A 19825-nucleotide genomic window follows, 5' to 3' on the forward strand; every position below is an offset into this window, starting at 1 on the left:
TGCATGAGTCAAAGTGCTGGCGATGACTTACAGAGCTCTCTGCTGATTGGCTCCAGGCTGTCTGAACGACCATATTCTGTCAGAGCCTTGCATCTCTTGGCACAACCACCCTCACAGCCATGGCGGTGCCAAAGTGCCAACAGCCAGATCGGTGCCTGCCCTTCCTCCAGTTGCAAGGATAAACCTAGCAGGTGGTGGAGCAGACTCCACTAGAAACCCCGGAGAACCCATTGCTGGTCAGGGTATGTGACGCTGAGCTGGATCAGCCGGTGATCAAACCAGCACAAGGGTCGCTTCCTGTATCACAGCGTGGACTGGTCTACGGTTGTGTGTGACTCCTTTCTGCCTGAGCCACAGCAATGCAGTACTAGGAGGCAAAGCAAAATTATGCCCGGAGAACATTTTTGTAGGCAAAACGAGAATCCTCAAGGCTTCGGGCATTACAGGGATGAAGTGATGTGTCAGGCAGCTGTGCCAGCAGCTCATCAGTTCTCAGGAACAGCCGTGGCCAAGGAGGAAGGAGGCCTTGGTCTCCACCTCCTCTTGAGCATTGGGTGGAGGAAAGCAATCCATCATTTTTGTCTGAAGGATCTGTCACTGGAGGCTGCGGTGCCGCCACACCTCCTCTCTTGCAGACAGCAGCTTGTCAACATGGCAGGACATTTGATCTGGTGAAGTGGAAAGTGTTGCTTACTTACCAGAGCATCTGGTCTACTTCCTGCAATGTCTGCTTCACACTTCAGCCGCAATTGGCAGCAGGCAGCCGAATTGGCCTTTTGATGGTCTCTCCCTTGTCCAAGGAAGAACACACAGCTTCTTCTACCCCTGTCCTGGGTGTGCCCCAGCCACCCACTTTGGGCCAGGCAGTTCCATGTGCCACCTGCTCTTGGTGGTGGAGCAGAATCGGGTGTCTAACCTGTCACTAGGCTAATTTGGTTTCAAGGTGACAGCGGGTCATTCTGTCAACTCTGCAACCTGTTAATGAAGAGATAATCTGTTAATGATTAAAGGACTGATGATACGCCTCCCTGATATTATCTCCCCATATGAATGAGTAAGACTGTAAGAAGAGACATGCTGGATCAGACCAGCGGGCAGCCTGGTACACGGTGGCCAAGGCCCAGTGGTGCTGCAGAACTGGAGCTCAGGGGCACAGAGTCGGTACTTTTCATTAGCAGGGATGCTGATGTTGGAGCTGATGTTGATGCTGATGTTGGAGCTGAGGGGAAAGAGCATGTTGATGCTGATGTTGGAGCTGATGTTGGAGCTGAGGGGAAAGAGACTTTCCTAGAAAGAGGGCATTCTTCCCTTTCACAAGGCAATGTATTTTGGAGTGCCTTGGTCTTGAATAAGACCCATGCGATTCCCAAAGGAAGAAAAAAAAAGCCAGAAGTTGCTGGTTTGTCCTTAATTGATGTATTATTTACAGCCGTTATCTACCATGCTATATCTGCTTGGATGCTGGAGTGGTAAACAATGCAAGACAAAAAGAATAAAATTAATAAAGCATCATATTAAAAACAGAAAATCAATAAAAGCAATGGCTGGTCAACCAAGAAAAGTTTCCTGAAATAACCATGTTTGATGACACTCCAACAGGGCCAGTGCCTGACCTCCAGAGTCAGGGAATTCCCTGGAAAGGGACCTTGGTGGATTCCAGTGGGGTCTTAGGCCCAAATCAGGAAAATGCCATCTGATAATTTCAGTGACCGGGCAGGTTGATATGAGCTTGTTAATATGGATCGACATAGCGGTGTACACATTTGGTCTCTTTTTGGGAGCACGACAAAGGTCACCATCCCAAAGTGAACTGTGCTTTTCTGAATTTACAAGTCTTGGGGTCATGGGGGAGGGATGCAGTGCTGGAATTTTGTTCAGCATGGCCATGGCGAGAACATCCGCTGATGTACCAGGAAGTAATCGTGGAAGTTTGATGACCCACAGGGTTGAAAGAGTCTGGGGGAGGAAAGGGAAGCAAGAATGGGGCAAGGGGAAAAGACCAACAAAAACCTTACACAGAGTCCACTGGGGACTTGGTAAAAAGCTATAAAGAATGAAGAGAGAAGAGAATTTCACACATTGGTCTGAAAACCTGGCCAGATCTTTAGCTATGCTTCCAACCCTAGTCCTTTATTGTCTAACTGCAGGCAATAGTTATGTGTTAAGTTTTGGCACATGGTTTGTCTTCTTGATAGCCTTTATACTCACGGCAGAAGAGGTTTCCCTTATCAGATGGAATCAGTAGAATAATTGATGGTCTCCTTTGAAAATACTAGGAAAAGAAGAGTATTATACTCTGAGATTCCACAAAGATACTCTAGGAAAGACTATGGAGTGTCATTTCCTGTTATTGTGTTAGCTGTATAAACTCTCTCTTAAAACCCATGTCAACAGTGCCTTTATATGCCTGGAAAGGAAGATTTCAGTGTCAGTTCCAAGGTGGATGGAATGGATTAGAATGTGGTTTGGATAAGCTAAGACCTGATGCATACTAGCTGGGAAGGGCTGGGACACAGTGTCAAAGCCTGCTGCTTTGAAGAAAAAGCTACCAGGGATCTCCAAAATGTTCAGCATCTTCTGGTACAGCTAAGCTGTGCCCCTGTCTGAAACCCCTAGGGAGGGAGTTCCAAAGATGGGGAGCAGCAGCGGAAAAGGCCCTTCGCCTGGTTGCCACCCTCTCAGCTCCCTGAGAGTGGTTCTCACAGAAGGGCCTCCTGAGCTGATCTTAGGGGCCAGGTAGGTATATATGAGTACAGACAGTCCTTTAGATAGCTGGGCCCCAAGCCACTTAGGGCTTTATATGTCCATACAAGCACCTTGAATTGGGCCTGGGACACAAGTGGGAGCCAGTGTAATTGTTTCAAACCTGGTGTTTGTGGAGAATCCAGGCAAAGTTCACCCCAAATGTGTATTCCATTGTGTATTCCATTCCTGTTTCTTTCCTCATTCTCTCAGTCTTTTTGAGTAGTTTGCTTTCTGTTGGCTCTTCCATTGCTTTCATTACAACAGCAGCAGAATTGATTCAGGAGTGAGCCGTCTGCAGAGCCTTCGTCTTGCTTGGCCTGGCCATCTGGTCTCGGACAGGTCTGGAGAAGGTGTATAATCCCGTCTCCATATTTCCAGTGGAAACTGCTCTGCCTTTGCTGGTTCCGTTAAATCGTCATCATCTCATAACAACTTCCCTCATCTCGGCGGCGGGTCCCAAAAACCTTTGAGAAAATTTACAAGGGCCGTTCTAATACACACAGGACAGCTTTTAAATTCCCCCACTGCATGTGGAAGCCTGACTGTGTTTGGTGAGCCAACCAGTCTCAGGTGCACAGGTAGGAGCTGGCGCATTGCGGCATCAAATTCAGGTGCTTGCTGATGAAGACAAGCGTTCTGGTGCCATCATCATGGATCAGCATCTCAGCCACCATAAAATGTTTTATTTTATTCATTTTCACGTTAATTGCTTTATACCTTCTTGCAAACTGTTCTGGGAATATGCTTGAATAACACCACAAAAACACTTTTAATAAACACATTAAAGGGACATGGGTTGCAGAAGAATCCCCACGCCTGTCTCGTTGGTTTATGGAGTGCCATTACCTATAATCAGCCCCAACTTTGTAGCCAGATTGCTTTGTAAGTCTCAGTAAACCAATTATGTAAAAATGGAAAGAGTTCCAGGCAAACATTTCTATAGCCTAACCTGTTGCTCTGCCTTTTAACACACACAAGAAATGTTTATGAATTAAACCAAAACATTCACTTGGGAGTGTGATTTAAAATGACATGCCATGATTCATCCTCATTAGTATTCTGTATAAAAGGGTGTTTCCGGACAGCTCCTAGCACTATCAGTAAAAGTGTGCAGCTGCTTCATCTTTCCCACCTTAGCAGAGTTTCTGTGGCACAAAAAAGAAACGATGGAGGAAGCAGTAGGATAACACGGGAGGTGACAAATGGGGGGCAACATCCCCAGCCAAATTCTGGGGTGTTCGGGGTGAGCAAAGGGCAGAGCAAATGCAGTTATCTTGAACCACCTTTCCAAGGTCAATAGTCAGGCTTTGATACGGGACAGTGGCAACCATGGGATTTAATGTACAAAGAAATAAAGTTTCTGGAATAAGTCCAGTCCAACTCTGGAGGATTTATAAGGATTGCCGGGGATTACTCTACACCAGGGGTCTCAAACTCAACTGACCTGGGGGCCGCTGGAAGGAGAGTCTGGGTGAGGCTGGGCCGCATCAAGTATTCCACCACCGCGGTGGTGGGGGGCCGCTCATCCCGCGGCCGGCCCTGGCACCGCTGGCACTTTGAAGGCCACAGGGCCCCTTCCCCGTGCCCCGCCCATCCCAGCAAGTGGCCCGTGGGCCGTGGGTTTGAGACCCCTGCTCTACACTCTCTGCGGCAGCTGTTTAGGCGTAAGACCAGCCCAGATGTGGTTCTGCAGAACTCGGCAGCTCGTGCCCTGCTTAGGCTGAATGCTTGCTTATGCTTTTGGTTGGTCCTAACTAAAAGTGCTACCTGTTCTAACAACCATTGTTGAGGGGTGGTGGTGGGGAAAGGAGAGCTACTGGAATGGCTATTGCCTTTATACTCTTCATAAAGGCAACCCAGAAGTATCTACTTCAGTCTTCCCCAGCCTGCATCCCCCAGCCACACTGGAGTACAGTTCCCATCATCATCCCATGGTGACGGTGAGTGAAAGAGTCATAGTTCAGTGCCTCTGGGAGATACTAGGTTACACAGTGCTTGTCCAACTCATGGGACCCAGCCAGTGCCATGCAAATGGGAAGTTTCCTCTCTGGGGGAGTGCCACAGATAGGCATGGTCAGGCCCCTGTTGAGGGGGCCACTGGAAAGAAGACCCCGGACTTGCTCCTCCTCTTCTCCACTGCAGCCAGCTTGCTCAGTCACTTCTTCCTCTGGCTGGCCCAGACAATGCAGGTGGTGAGAAAATGAAGCAGCAGATGCCTCTGCTCGTTTGTTCTCTGGCTCTTGATCAAACAAGTGATGGAAAACAGGATAACTAAGAGAAGCAGCTGGTGGACCCTTGCAGGGAGGGGGCTCCAAGGAGCAATGCTTGTACAAGGGTCTTCAGACACATGGAGCCGGCCCTGCTTCCTTTCTAAAGAATGTTAAGTGCAACCGCAAACAGATAGGTATAAATTAATCTTATCACAACACTCGAAAACTTCAAAGTGTTTAATAAGCTGTAGCTTGCCTGGGAATGTGCCTAAGCTTCACTCTTTGATACAGGCTGTTAGAGAAAGCCAGTTCAATGCTATGAGTCATTCCTTTATGCCAATGGAAATGTATCCTACAAATAACAATTTGCAGCTTTCTTTGGGCCAAGCATTTAATACCAAAACAACCAAATCCCAGACTGGGGCGTTGGAATTCCCTCTTAGCCCACCCCCTTGGCTCTCTTCTTGCGGAGTCCCGGCAGAGCCTGCTTCTCTCTCGTATCATCCCTGCAACGGGGGCATGTGCTATTCTTTGTGTTGCTTCCCTTAAGTGGCAGCCTGTTTATATAGACTGCGATCAAGCTAGGACTTCATGCCCTCGATGTTTAACATAAATAGGATATGAATATGCAGTGCGAAAACCGAGGGATCTTGATCTTGGGAAAGGAATTCTTGCAAGGTGTAGACAACCTGGGACCTTCCAGGTGGTTTGGACTATGGTTCCCTTCATCCCCGAAATGGACAATTTTGGCAGATGATGGCTGCCAGGTAGCATATCCCTGAGATGATTGCTTAATGATGGAATAATGGAAAACAGAAGAAAATGTGAGGAAGTCTGCATGGCTACCAGAAATTGGCCCCGGTGGGTAATTTCCACCCAGAATTATCCAGCGACAAGTGCTTAGGAAGGCCTCTACCTCAGTCCCTGAAGAGTCTGCCTTCCCCTGAATCATTCCAATATTGTCCACTTTGACTTCAGTGAGGGTTTTTTTGGAGACTCTCTCAATGCATTTGCTTATTTTGATCCCCACACACCATCTGAGGTGGTGGAATTTTGTGCAGTTGAGCATCCAGAGGTTTTTGACCAGAAGCAGCATGACCCGTGTGTCCCACCCTCCCTATTCGCCCGATCTTGCCCTGTGCAATTTTTCTTTTTAATTATTTGGTTTCCCTGGATGCAAAAAGTCCTCAGAGGGTAACGTTTTGCAGATGTGGAAGAGGTGAAACAGAAAGCAGCAAAAACACTAAAAGTTATCAAAATCAATGAGTTCAAAACCTGTTTTGAATAGTGGAAAAAACATCTCAGTAGGTGCATTGCATCAAACGGAAAGTACTTTGAAGGTGTCTGAAGTCTGAACATCTAAAAAATAAACAAACATTTTTATAAATAAATTGCTGGGGGCTTTGGGTCCCCCCGCACACATTCTGCTTGCTTTGGGCTAGAATGCATTATTCTAACTCAGTTTAAGGCTTGCTTGTTCTTCTAAGAAGGGCTCATAGCATTGTCATATTCTGACATTGTTTATTAGGCATTAGGGAGCTATTTTAGGTGGAATTTTGGTGAAGAAGATGAAACTGGGAAGGACTGGGTAATAGAGGAATACTTGGGCCATGCTATTTTCAAGCTCTGTTTCCAGCCAAGTTTCTAATGTAGTTGATGTTACTATTCTGAAAGAAGTGGAGGTAAAACTGGAACAGTGTGACTAAGCCCAGGCCTAATTTATGCTCTTTTTGATAGTGCAAAATGTTCTTTAGTAGCTATGGACAGGTTGCAGCACGCACCTAATTATATATCATGCAAACATGTTGCCGTTGAGTTTCTATAGGCATGGTTCCAGGAATAACATGCGTTTGTAACAAGCAACACGATAAATGGCACCAGGGAACTGCGAGAGATGGCAGCTGATATCTGGGAGAGACTGTCACTCTCATCGGCTTCTCATTCTGTATGTTGAGGAAGCTGGAGAAATTGGGTACCCAGGATCAGAGCTGGGACAGATGGGCTTCTTGGGAAGGCAAGGGAAATGGGCCCAAGACAGGGAATCCCATTTAAGCAGGAAAGGCCCCCCAATTCCTCACTTGGGGCAGTTAGCCAATGGATCCCTAGCTTTATCTTAAGACATGCACACAATAACTATGCATAGACATGGGAATAGGCATGCTTATATTTTGAGCTATCACCCAATTGAATGAAATGAGCTCCATCAGACTCAACTGGGCTCACACCCAGGAGAGCATCCACAGGGTGGTATGTATGTACGTACGTACGTATGTAGCTTCTGTATAGCCTGAAGTGCTATATAGGCTATACTTCCTGCCTAAGCTTGGAAGCTCAGCACGGTCAGGCCTGGTCAGAATCTGGAAGGGTGACTTGAGCATATGATTCTATGATTATTGCTGTAAACCACCCAGAAAGCTTTGGCTATGGGCAGTATAGAAATGTAATAAGAAGAAGAATGGTGCAAAAGCCAGGATGTAGCAGCTGTCAGTGAAAGGGAAATGGGGACAGGAAGGAGATAGGAGAGTGCTTTAGTCATCTGGGATCCCAAAGGCCTGGACTGGGTTCCCAGGTGGGTTCTGTCGGACACAGGACAAAACTGGCTTACATGCCTGGGGTTGCATGTTAATCTACAGCCCTTGGCATGGCTTAATCATGGATGGCCTCCACCAAGAGGGGCTCCATGGAGGGAGGAGGTGGGCTGTGACCAGAACACATTTCTGCATGGGAACACCCAGGCCTCCCCCCTCTCGCCTGGTGGTAGACACGGCAAATTCCAGGCTTCCACAGTTCTCAGGAGTCTTTTGGCATCGCCGTGGTGTGCGCTTGTGTAAGTGGATTCATTCCTTTGAAACATCCTGGCAGCTGCTTTATAATTAAGTGGTTGCTGATCTTTGAACCCGCCCAAATATTAAGGCTTGGCTTTGGTTAAACAAAATAAAGCTTTGCCTCAACGAGCAGGGTTGGACTATTTCAGATGCCTGCCATTTCCGAAGACTAAGGATGTTTCCACATGCCAATGACATGTGTAGCAAATCAAACACAGAAAGGACAAGGATTGCATAAGCTGTCCCAGGCTCCTTGCAAGAGGGAAAAAGGCAGGAGTAAAATGTAATTATTCAGTAAGGAAGAAGCAAAATCAGAAAGCACTTTATTAAAAGGACAGGCTTAGGGGCTGCTTGGTCTCAGCAGATGCCTTCTAGCTGTACTGGACTACAGTTCCCATCATCCTCAGGCAGCATGATCATCCAGCTTAGCCATTCTAAACCAACCAACCACAGGCAATGTGGATTAACAGCAAGCACTGGATCTGTCACCTTCACTACTGTGTGTCCATTCCAGATTTTTAGTCTAAACTTTAAAGGTGCAGAATCAGTTATACTCAGACTATATTTGCACCAAACTCCTTAACTTTCACTCCTTAAAAGTTCATAATAAAATTCAGGGTGGATACACAGCCCATGGCAGCCTTCACTGGCAGCAAGAGGTGGCCCTTGAATGCGTAGTTTAGTTCGGCCTTTTCCAGTCCCATTTCCTCCAGATGTTCTCCACTGCAGTTCCCATCAGCCCCAGACAGCCATGTTCAGAAATGCTGGAAGCTGTCGTCCAAAACATCCAAAGGGTGCCAGGCAGGTGTAGTTTCCGTGAGGTTGCTGCCGTGATCCATTTCAGTGAAAACCACACACTCTTTGGGACTGTTTTGGTTTTGCACTGGGTCATCACTTAAAGAGGGGGTGACATCAGCACAGCATCCCAAGAAGTGTCACAGGTACGCTTCCCCGAGTGCTCCAGATGCTATTGCAGGAAAGCTGGTAGCTCTTCAAAGGTGATGACTCTGCCTTGTAATGTGAGTTACGAGCCGGGGCTTTACTGCTCGAAACTGAAAAGGTAGTCGCACGGTCAGTACTGTATGTTCGAAACACAACAAAACAGCACAAAAATACCATGCAAACCAAGGTCCCTACATTGTACCAGGCTCGGCTTTAGCTCCAGCTCTGACTTTCCGCCTCCCGTTGTGGCTTTGCTCTGCAAATCCTGATACGGTGGACTTGCCGTTTTGTGTCACCTGCAGTCCCCGTCCAAAGCGACAGCACTTTGCAATTAAAATTTGGCATTTCTTCCCGCACCTGGCCTGGACAGAAGTCTTGCATTGTTCCTTCCCCCACTCGTTGCGTTGCTTGTTCTCCTTCGTTATTGGAGTCTTTGGTATTTGAATGCTTATCCTGAATTTGCATCTTTGCTCTCTGAACACCAACTCAGCTCAGTTTTTCTGGGCTTGAAATCCACCTTCACGTCCAACTTCTGACCCTTTATCAAGTATCCTTGTTCTGCCTTTTCTCCTGCCAGAGAGAAAGAGGGAGCAGGAAAACACCAAAAATAGCAGGGGGAAAACCAAGGAAACACCCCCCCACACACACCTAAAAAAGTAGGAGCCATCCCAGTACTAAAACAGAAAACCTAAAAGCAAAGGACCTTTGCCAACTTTAGGTCAGGATTCATTCCTATTGTGGGTCCTGTCAATTTTGGTTTCTCTCCATTTCTAGTTGTTCTAAACTCAAACTGAATTCATCTTGAGATTCTTTCTCTAAAATATGGATTTTTGTTGTATTTTGCTGTATCCTGGTTCAATACATACATCTTATACACAATTTGGTCTAATATACACATGTTCTCAATATGCATTTTCTCCTCATGAGCAGTTGCAAAACCTTCGACTGGTGACAACAACACCTGTCTGTATGTGTTCCTGTTTAAGCTGTAGTAATTCTTTCCCATTTTGTATCCATGCATTCAACTATACATAGGCACCCTCTTTTTAGTGAGGAAAAAGTGAAACCTTAAACTAGAGGAGGGCATTTAAGTTAATTTGAAGCCTTACAAGCACTGGAGCTCAAAGAATTAGTTTTACTCCCTTGGGCAAGGCAGGCAGTTGTCGCAGCGGCAGGACAAATGGCATTCATTTACTCTCGTTTAATACATTTCTGTACTGCCACATTAGCCCATAGGGCTGTCAGGGCAGTTTACAATTATAGTAAATAAAACAATTTAAAATAAATACAAACAAATTAAAAGAATAGAACATCATAATAAAAACCACTACAATATTGGGTTGGGCAACAACAATATATAAAATGACTCCGGCACTAAGGAGATCCTAATGACACAGTGAAAACAGCTATCCATTAAAAGTAGTTCTTGAACACAACGGTCTTAGTCTGGTGCTGAATGGACAGCGAGGACGGTGCCCGGCGCACCAACCATGGCAGCCACCATGGATCACGAGCTGCCAGGCCCAGGACACACGTCGCATCCCCTCCTTCTGCCCTGTGATACATGCGGTCACTTGCCCCATATGGCCCATCTTCCCCAGACACTGCCCATGGGTTGAGAGAGGGCTGCCCAACTGGCTTCTGTCCATGGCCCGGGGTGAACTCCATCTTCTCCTTTGCAGCAAAGGTCTAGGTTAGTTTTGTCCACCCTGGACAAAGATCAAGGACGGCCCCGGGGAGCAGCATCACAAACTGGGGTAAGTTCAAGGGAGAGAGGGAGAAAGCTCAGGACTTGCTATGTTTTGCAGCTGGCCTCCCCCATACAGTGCCCCCAACGCTTTTGACTTCAGTTCTCACTTGTCCCGCCAGTTTGGCCCACTGGGAGCGTTCCAGGAATGCCTGTGGTGTCCATCCCTAACGTTTGGAGAACACCAGCCAGGGCAGGTGCTTCCTAAGGGCTCAGTTCTACTGACCACACCTGCAGTGCTCGTGGGTCCCCACACCTGGGAGCTTTTACGCACCCAGTGCAGAATGGGAGGAGCCTCAGAAGGAATTGCACCTCTCTGCACCCCCCGTTGTACCTCTCAGCCAGGTGGACATTTTCTGCCATCTGCTGAGCTGCTTTAGAGGGAGGAGGTGGGACTCTCCTTCCTCTCCCACTCCAGCACCCATCCTCTATCCTGGCTTATCCCTCTGCAATGCCTATGGCAGGGTGCGGGAGAGGGATCCACAGTGCACGGATCCCCGGCATTGAGGCTGGAGCTCTTTTTTTGACCTCAGCTGGAAAGTCAAAGCATCTTTGGTCCGCCAGATGATGACTGGGTGCCCTGGGATTGTTCTTGGAGTTGCCCTGGAGCTTCTTTCTGGGTACACATGATCACCATACTGAATATGCATTTCTGATGAGAATGCCAATACCAAAAAGTCCCCCCACCTTTTCCTTCCTTCCTTTTTGCTGAAAGCTAAAATTACAGAAAAAGCAATTATGTGGCTTGTTGTTTTCTCTTTGTTTTTGTAGTGCCATTATGTGCTAAAAGATTTCAAGTGCAAAATTAAATATCTCACTGAAATTATCCAATGTTATATTATTTCCAGCAAGCTAAGTCATTTGATTTTAATTTTGGGGTGTGGGGGTGGGGCAGATTTTATGCTATGCTTCTTTTCTATTAAATGCTTAGTTCTTTTGGTTCATTTACTTTCTTGGCATAGTGTAATTTTTTTTATTAAATTGTTTGCAGTAAAAAATGAGCAGAAAGTGATAACTGCACTCCTGATTAAAATATATGCTTTTGGAAGGGTGGAAAATGGCATTATTATTATTACCATCTCAAATGTTGTCCATTCATTGAAGAACACTAAAGCAAGATGATTTTGATAGAGTATAATGGAAAATTGATTTCAATAGGAAGAATAAGTCCCTAGAATATTATTCAGGAGATGCAATTTGTAAAGTGCTCAGCGGGTGTATAAACAAAACTATGCTGAGATCCACTGTATTTTATACGAAAATAATTCAAACTAATGACTATAAGAGAATAAACTGAAGCATACAATGCTGTGGTTCTAAAGAATTATACCTAATTACTGTAATAGTTCCAACTGGAAAGAGTTTCTGCAGAACCAAATACTTCCATAGTTTATCCTCAAGCAAGATGAAGCTGTGTTTTCAAGTGGGATAGACCAGGATTGAGGAACCTCAGGACTCCCTGGGGTTCTCCAGGAGACCATGTCCCTGTCTCCTGTCCCCATCCTCCTTCCGCCAACCATGGACCATTTGGTGGTGTCCCAGCTTTTGGGTAGCTCCCGCAGAGCTGAAATGCCTCTCATAAGGCTTGGTAGTAAAAGCTACAAGGTAGATATGCTTGGTTTATGTCTCCAACCAGAAGAACCACCTCAGGTGAGGGTGGCGGACAGGGAATCAAATGGCGCAACTACCTTGGTCATAGAAGAGTAGAGTTGGAAGGGGCCAGAGGGCCACGGAATCCAATCCCTGCTCAGTGCAGGACTCCAGGTCAAGCCATCTCTCTCAGATGGCTGACTGGTTGCATGTTGAATGACTGCAGTGTGGGACAGTCCACCACCTCCATAGATCATGTATTCCATTGTTGTACTGCCCCAACAGTCAGGAAGTTTTTTCCTGGTATCTAGAGGGAATCTGGCTTCCTGTAACTTGAGTCCGTCATCCTGTGCCCTGCCCACTGGGATGATTTAGCCTCCAGAGGAGATCCTGTCCTTCCTCTTTGAGACAGCCTTTCAAACACTTGAAGACTGCTATCTTATCTCCCCTTAATCTTCTCTTCTTGAGGCTAAACATGCCCAGTTCATTCAATTTCTCCTCATGGGGCTTTGTTTCCAGTCCCTGGATCATCCTTGCTGTCCTCCTCTGTACCCTTTCTAGCTTCTCTGCATCTTTCTTAAACTGTGGTGCCCAGAACTGGACACAGCACTCCAGATGGAGTCTAACCAGTGCTGAGCGAAGGGGAACTAGCACTTCAAGTGATTTGGAAGGGATCCTTCTGTTAATGCAGCCTAAAAAAGCATTTGCCCTTTTTGCAGTCTCATCACATGGTTGACTCCCATCCAGCTTCTCATCTCCAACAATTCGAAGGTCCTTCTCACTTGCAGTATCGTGGAGCCAAGTATCTCACCTTGAGTATTGTGATTAGTGGGATATTCGGGAGAGATAAAAGGAAGACCTTCTTCACACAACACATAGTTCAACACTGGAATTCACTTCCGGAGGATGCAGTGATGGCCACTGGTCTGGTGGCTTGAAAGTGGGTTTGGACAAATTGCCAGTGCCCACCAGTTGCTGGACAGTCAACAGGCGGGACAGTCCTGTTCCCCTCATGTCCTGCAGGCGGCTGGTTGGCCACCAGCTGAACAAAATGCGGGACTAGATGCTCGGTCTGATCCAGCATGGCTTGCCTCCCAATAACTCCAAAAGGTTGGGCCAGATACATTTCATTTCTGGTTCCTCTTGACACCAGTGTACCAGGATATCAGGTGTGAGCTTGATGCTGGATTATGTGTGCTTGACAGTTCCTGTGGCACAGCCCAAAGCAGATGCTAGAGCCATGTAGGGCCAATTCCAGGCCTCCATTATAGCCACAGAGCCAATTATGTTTGCATTTCAGTGCTGCATAAGCACAATCTCATTTGTGGATTGAGGGTAATTTATTTTATGAGATACAAATCAACCAAACAGGCCTTGTGTAACAGGTGTAGGCCTTTTATATTCTCTTTGGGTGCGTAATGATGATTGCACATCTATTATTCTTTGATCCTTGGTGGGGTGGAGTTTCTGTGAAACTGGTTTGACTCCCAATTATGCAATTATTTATTCCACTCATGTGGCTGGAGCGCTGTTCTCAGCCTCCTGTAGGTACGAAGCACAGACTCCAAGGCACACTGAATTTCACTTTTGTACCCACAGTTTGCTTTGTGGAAACTGATTCCTGAGTCATGAGGCCCACGTGCTTCGCCTGGGTGTTAGCACTACATTTCTGTGTGGTGACCGTGACATAAAAGGTGGTCCTTGCCATGGTTCAGGAACTGAATTTGTTCTAGATCAGGGTGTGCAGTGTCCCAGGCAAAAATAGACCAAAAAGATGCTCCCTGCATGGTGAACGCACGTTGAGCCTCCCTGGCGATGTTTTTGCCTGCAATGATGCACAGAAGCAAACTGCCAGACAGTTCAGGTGGCTGCATGGTGTGCGAGGCTCATGGGAGATGCGCATTCTGGGCTGCCTACTCAACCATTCATTCGTTCACTTACGGCCGAATCCTATGCAGGCTTAGACAGTACCATCCTGCAATTGCAAGCAGGCACTAGCCAATATGGGCCCTTTCCTGTCCAAATCAGCATAGGGTTGCACCCTTCATTACCTGCTCCAGAGGCCAAACAATCCATCTAGGCAACACCCTCCATGTTTGTTTGACTGTGACTCCCAGAGGTCCCGGCTAGCATTGCCAATGGTCAGGGATCAAAGAGAACTCTAGATCAAAATACATTCCCTTGCTCTGTACCAGGGTGGGAAACCTCAGCCTGGGGGCTCAGCGTGACAACCAGACCTACCCTGCCCATGGCCCATCTTCCCCAACCTCCAGTCATCATAAGGGCCAATATGTGCCACCTGAGGGACACATACAGAATTCGTTCCAGAGGTGATAGTCATTTAAGTCTGTTGAAGAAAACAAGGAGACTTACAGTATCTTGAACACAGAGAAATATATCTTTCCCTTTCTAAAGGGTTGAAATGTCTGCTAAGGCTGTTACTGGCACAATGAACTTTCACCTTCAATAGGCCAAGTGGTTTAATTTTTAAAAAATATTGCTCCCACTTTTCTGCCCTGTCCCTTTACTTTTGGCCCTCTGCATCACGGGACTGTATCCCCTACGGACCTCTGCAAAATTGAATCTGGCCCTTGGGCTCAAAGCAGTTTCCCATCATTATCCCACTATGGATCCTTGTGTAGCCAAAACACCACCACCTGCAGGGAAGGGGAAGCTGCATCCGCTGCCATCGGGGACTCACGAATTCTGCAGTCTTCCACACGGCTCCATATTTCACAGCAAGCCCTGAAGTGGATCAGGTACACTGAGTTTATTTATTAATTCATTAAACGTTTTTCTATGCAGTCCCCTACAGAACGTCTCGGGATGGCTTGCAAGATAAGGACGCCTGTCAGCTAATTTGAGCAGAGTTGTGAAGGATATTAGTAAAAGAGGACCCATTAGCATGAGACAGAAGTGCTGAACATTGGAGGAGGAGAAAGCCGAGCCCAAGAAGTTGGAGGACGGGGAGAATATGTTCTCCTCGCCAATGTGATCTTCTGGTTTCTAACGGTCGAAAGGTTTCAAAGGTTAAAATGCTCTTCTGCATCCCTTTCTCTCCCTTCAACAATCCTGCTCATCCAAAGTTTGGGGTCACGTAGCTGCAGCTCTTTCGATGCTCTTCTGGTGCGACTTCACTGCAGCTCCTGATCTGCTCACAGCAGGGCCAGAGGATGACTGCAGAGGCTTCCAGCTGCGGCTTGTTACGCAAGCAGGCAATGCCCCTCTTTCCCCTCTTGCTGCGTTTCATTTTTGAAACGCCTGGCACACGTGCGCATGGGTGGAGCTCGGAAGGCATTCCTAGAACCGTGTGGGACAAGTTGCTGCATTCCTGAGATTCTTGACCATTGCCTAGGTCACTTTGAAAAGCCTGATGAAATCTGGATGTGATCCTTAAGATAAACCTGTTTGTAGTCATGCACGCAGGTGAACAGGCATGAGAGTAGGAACAATAGGCAAGCCCAGCTGACTTACTTATTTTTTTTCCATTTATATCCTGCCTTTTTCCTACAAAGGGCTCAAGGCAGCTTGCATCATTCTTCTCCTCCATCTCATCCCCACAACAACAACCCTGTGAGGTAGGTTGGGCTGAGAGTCTGTGACTGGCCCAAAGTCACCCAGTTGGCTCCATGGCTGAGCGGGGACTAGAACCCAGGTCGTCTGAGTCCCAGTCCCATGCTCTGAACCACTACACCACACTGGCAAAAGTGCCCAGGACCAAAGTTTTTGCTGGCCCCCAGGCCAAGGTGCATGGCACCCAAATCTAGCCAAGGTATTTTGGTACAAGAGGCAGCCCCCCCACCCCCAACCTCTTCATTTATGGCAGCGGAAACACAATAAGTTTTGCATGCCTGGGCTCAAATAATCAATTCAGAGGAAGACTGCAGCCAAGAAATTCAAAGAAGACTGAAACTTCGCAAGCTGGTCACGTAGGAACCGGAAATGATGAGCAAGAGTAAGGGCATTTCATTGGAAACCGAGGCCAAGATCATCCGCACTATTATTTTCCTAGTCATCATGTAGGAGTGTGAAAGCTGGACAGCGAAGAAAGCTGACAAGAAGGAAATGGGTGAGCATGAAACAAGGTGCTGGAGGACAGCTTTGTAAATACTATGAATTGACAGAAAGACCAACAAGTGGGTTTTACACCGGATCAAACTGGAAGTGAAAAAGGCAGAACTGATGCAGACGTACTTTGGGCACATCATGAGAAGCCATGACTCAGTGGAGAAGACCATCCGGTGTTCTGGCTGGACATCAGGAAAAGCTTCCTCGTGGGCAGGGCAATACGACAGTGGCACCAGCTGCCTGGAGAGGTGGTGGCTCTCCCTCACTGGGGACATTCAGAAAGAACCTGGGCGGCCCTCTGCGTGGGGCGGTGTAACGTGGTGTCCTGCACCTGCAGGGGGTTGGACTCGGTGGCCTTCAGGGCCCCTTCCAGCTCTGTCTTTCTATGATTCTATGATCTTGCTAGGGAAAGTCAAAGGTAGACGAAGACCAACTATGAGATGAGTTTACAACTTGAGTTTACAAGAGCTGAGCGGGGCTGTGAAGGACAGGGCTGCGTGGAGCGCATTCATGAGTCACAGGACTGGACAGCACATGACAACAAAATTGCTGTTTGCTCTCCTTTATCTGAATGTCTGCTGCCCGAGGCAGCCATCTCAACTGGCCAGAGGGCAGGAGTGTTCCTGGGTCTCTGTGTCGATACTGCATCACCACACACCAGTGTCCTTGGGTGCCCATAAACCTCCGAACACAGAGCCCTCCGCGTGTCCAGGGCAGGGGCAAGAGGAAGTCACTTTGAGACTGCTTTTTGTGGCAGGCACTGGCACGGGAATGCAATAACAAGCAAATGAAACGCATGGGAGCACTTGCTTGTACCCAAGGGACGCACATATGTGTGTGTGAACATACATGCTGGGGTTAATGAGAGTCAAATGAAAAACATGCTCTGCATGTGAATGACACGTGTGCATTGGGTGTCAACGGTTTAAAGAATGTAAATCGATTGCTCATCTGAATTCGGCTTGATTTGGGGGTTATTAACAGCTGATTAGATTTTTCAAATTGGTTAGAATGGCATGTAATGTTCTCTAATGAATGCAAACGAACAATGCCATCGCACGTGCCCAGTTGGGTTGGTGAGCAGGCGGGTGGGGCTGCTCCCCCTATTATTGGTGGTTGGAACACCACCTCTTTGAGTGCACAGGTGCCATTCAGCACTGCTTGGCATCATGCCCAGGGGTGTCCTTTAGCTCTTGATCACTTGTGAAACACAGCCAAGGAAATAATTGTGTGCTTCGTCACCTAAGATCCCTCTTGATTGGTGTTTCCACTGTGTGCTGTTTCACATCCTTAACAATATCACTGAGGCATTGCAATTGTAGCTACAGGAATATATTGAGACAGAGGCGGGTAGAGGAGGATCGAATGAACCAGGAAATACCATTTGTCCAGGTGGAAACAAAGCAAGCAAAGCAAACCATGACTCAGGGTCATCTTTCAGTGCTCTGTTGAGGCCAGTGCGCGCGCACATGGTCTGGAATGTGTCCTTATGTTTAATGTGCAGGGTTTTTGGTTTAATGAGAATAGAACTAGTCTTGTCGTAACTTCCAGCATTCGAGAACATTGGCTGGCTGGGCTAATAGGAGTTAAAGTTTGGAATAGGAAGAGGGCGCCAGTCTGGGAAGGCTGCTGTGGCTGAAAGGTTGTAGAGTCCAAGTCCAGGTGTAATTTAAGAAGGAGCCTCAGAGCTGGAAGGAAACCTCTGGTACCTGGGAGCAGCAAGGCACTTGCTCACAGAATTCCTCACTATGGGGAGATGTGCTGCATTTCCATTTAAATTTTAGGCATTATTCCTGAATTTGCATCTAAACAAACTAGCACACACAAACTTATGCAAAACAATGTCCTGTGCAATCCTCTTTTTAAAATGATGGCTTTCTGCCCTTTCTGTGATGTGTAAGTAGCTGCCACGCTCCTTCTGGGGCTGTTGTGAAGGTAAAATGGGGATCGGAGAGAACCGTAATTGCCGCCCCGTTTGTTGGGAAAAGGCAGGCATGGAAACAGAAGGAAGAAAAGAAGTGGGAGCATGTGAACAGGAATGCGGCAAGCAAAGATTTGTTCCCATAACAGCAATTTATGCATTGCAGCAGTTTCATTTTATCCATGCAGCTCCAAAAGGAAACAGTAGTTTTGCTGGATGCACCTGGTGTGTGGGTGTGTGTGACAATTCTTAGGTTTTCAAGGAAGAGTGGAGAAAGAAGAAAGATGCTCTGCTTTTGAACTTTCCTCCCAACTCTTAAAGGCTGGGTAATGTCTGGCTATGAATTACAGTTAGACAAATTTGTAATTGCCTCGGAGTGAGTATTATGATGGACAGTGGACCTGTTTTTATTGCAGGCTCCAGTTTCCCCTTGGACTTCTGCAGGGAATGATTACAATTGGTTATAATAAGCACTTTGCAGGCTCACATAATATACTTGCCACCTGCTCACTGCCAAAAGTAGCTTCCCTGATTTTCGGGTTGCTACCAATGCTTTTCACAATTGCATTTCAGGCACAAAGTTAAGATGCAGTTTTATTTAGTTTGTAATTGTTATTATTGCATTTATGTCTGACTCTTTTCCCTCCTTACAAGAAACTCCAAAGAGCTTGCATGAGGCTGCTTGTCTCCATTTTGTCCTCACAAGGACCCCAGGGTTGGGTTAGGCTCCAGCTCAGAGCCTGACCCAAAGCTTTGTAGCTGAAGGCGGATTTGAACCCAGACTCTCTCTCTCCACTATGCAACACTACCTCTCTGGTTTTCCCCATTACTTTATCTCATTCTTCATGCTAGAAAAATCCTCACCAATTGCATTTCTGGCTTATTTTTGTTTTAAATAAAGGGAAAGGGAAGGGCACTGTCTGGAGTCAGAGGATTGTGCTGCCCTTTACCAAAAACCCTGGGGGAGGGGAGGGTTAAAGATTTTTCTGCCCTCCTTCCAGCTGCCAATGTGGAGATCTGTCTTCCAAGCATACACTGTTTGTGGAGTTTCCCCCATGGCAGTTTCAACTTGGCAGATTCAGACTGGCAATCACAGATCTTTTTGAAAGAGAGCTTCCCAGGAATTTATGTTGGTTTTGGCCATTCCTTGTTTAGAAGCTAGTTAAATATTCATTGGGTGGAGTGAGGGGCGGGGGGGGGAGGCATGGATACGCATTTTGCATGAACATATCCATTCACATCCTATGGGAAATTCTTTTCTTTCTCTGCTCCACCCACCCAGCACCTTGTTGAATCTCTATGCATTTCTATGCCAGTCCCTGGTAGACTGGATATGAAAAAGATGCACACTTATTATGGGATGCCTCTCATGCGACTTTAGTGAATAGTATAGCTAATTTACCTCGTCTGCTTTTAAATTTAATCTATGGGGATGATACAATAGCGGTGTAGCCATTGCACCTTGATGTTGTTATAAATTATAGTACAGTTACGGTTATTATTTTACAGAGGGAAAAAAGGTTGGCTGGAGGCTAAACTGGGATTATCCCACTGATAATGCACATATGTTAACAATCGAGTTTAAAAGCTGACATGAGGCAGAAACAGTTGTCTGGGCTACAGTACACATTTTTTACATGTGTCTTGTGTGGATGATCATGACTTTTAGTGTAAATGCATGGGACTCGAATCTAGATCTGAAGCACCCCAAGTAGGAACCTGTTTATTTTCAAAATCTACCCACCCATCCACTTTCTCAAGAAATACTTTGGCCTAC

The 19825-nt window shown here is 46.8% G+C and overlaps 1 protein-coding gene across 1 annotated transcript in view; it reads left to right on the forward strand.

The window, feature by feature from the left end:
* Positions 1-19825, forward strand: part of POF1B (POF1B actin binding protein) — a 54090-nt gene that overhangs the window by 5817 nt on the left and 28448 nt on the right. The gene's annotated exons all lie outside the window — the stretch shown is intronic.

The sequence above is a fragment of the Varanus komodoensis genome, unplaced genomic scaffold (assembly GCF_004798865.1).
Source record: "Varanus komodoensis strain SLA01 unplaced genomic scaffold, ASM479886v1 scaffold18_3, whole genome shotgun sequence".
NCBI classification, from domain to species: domain Eukaryota; kingdom Metazoa; phylum Chordata; class Lepidosauria; order Squamata; family Varanidae; genus Varanus; species Varanus komodoensis.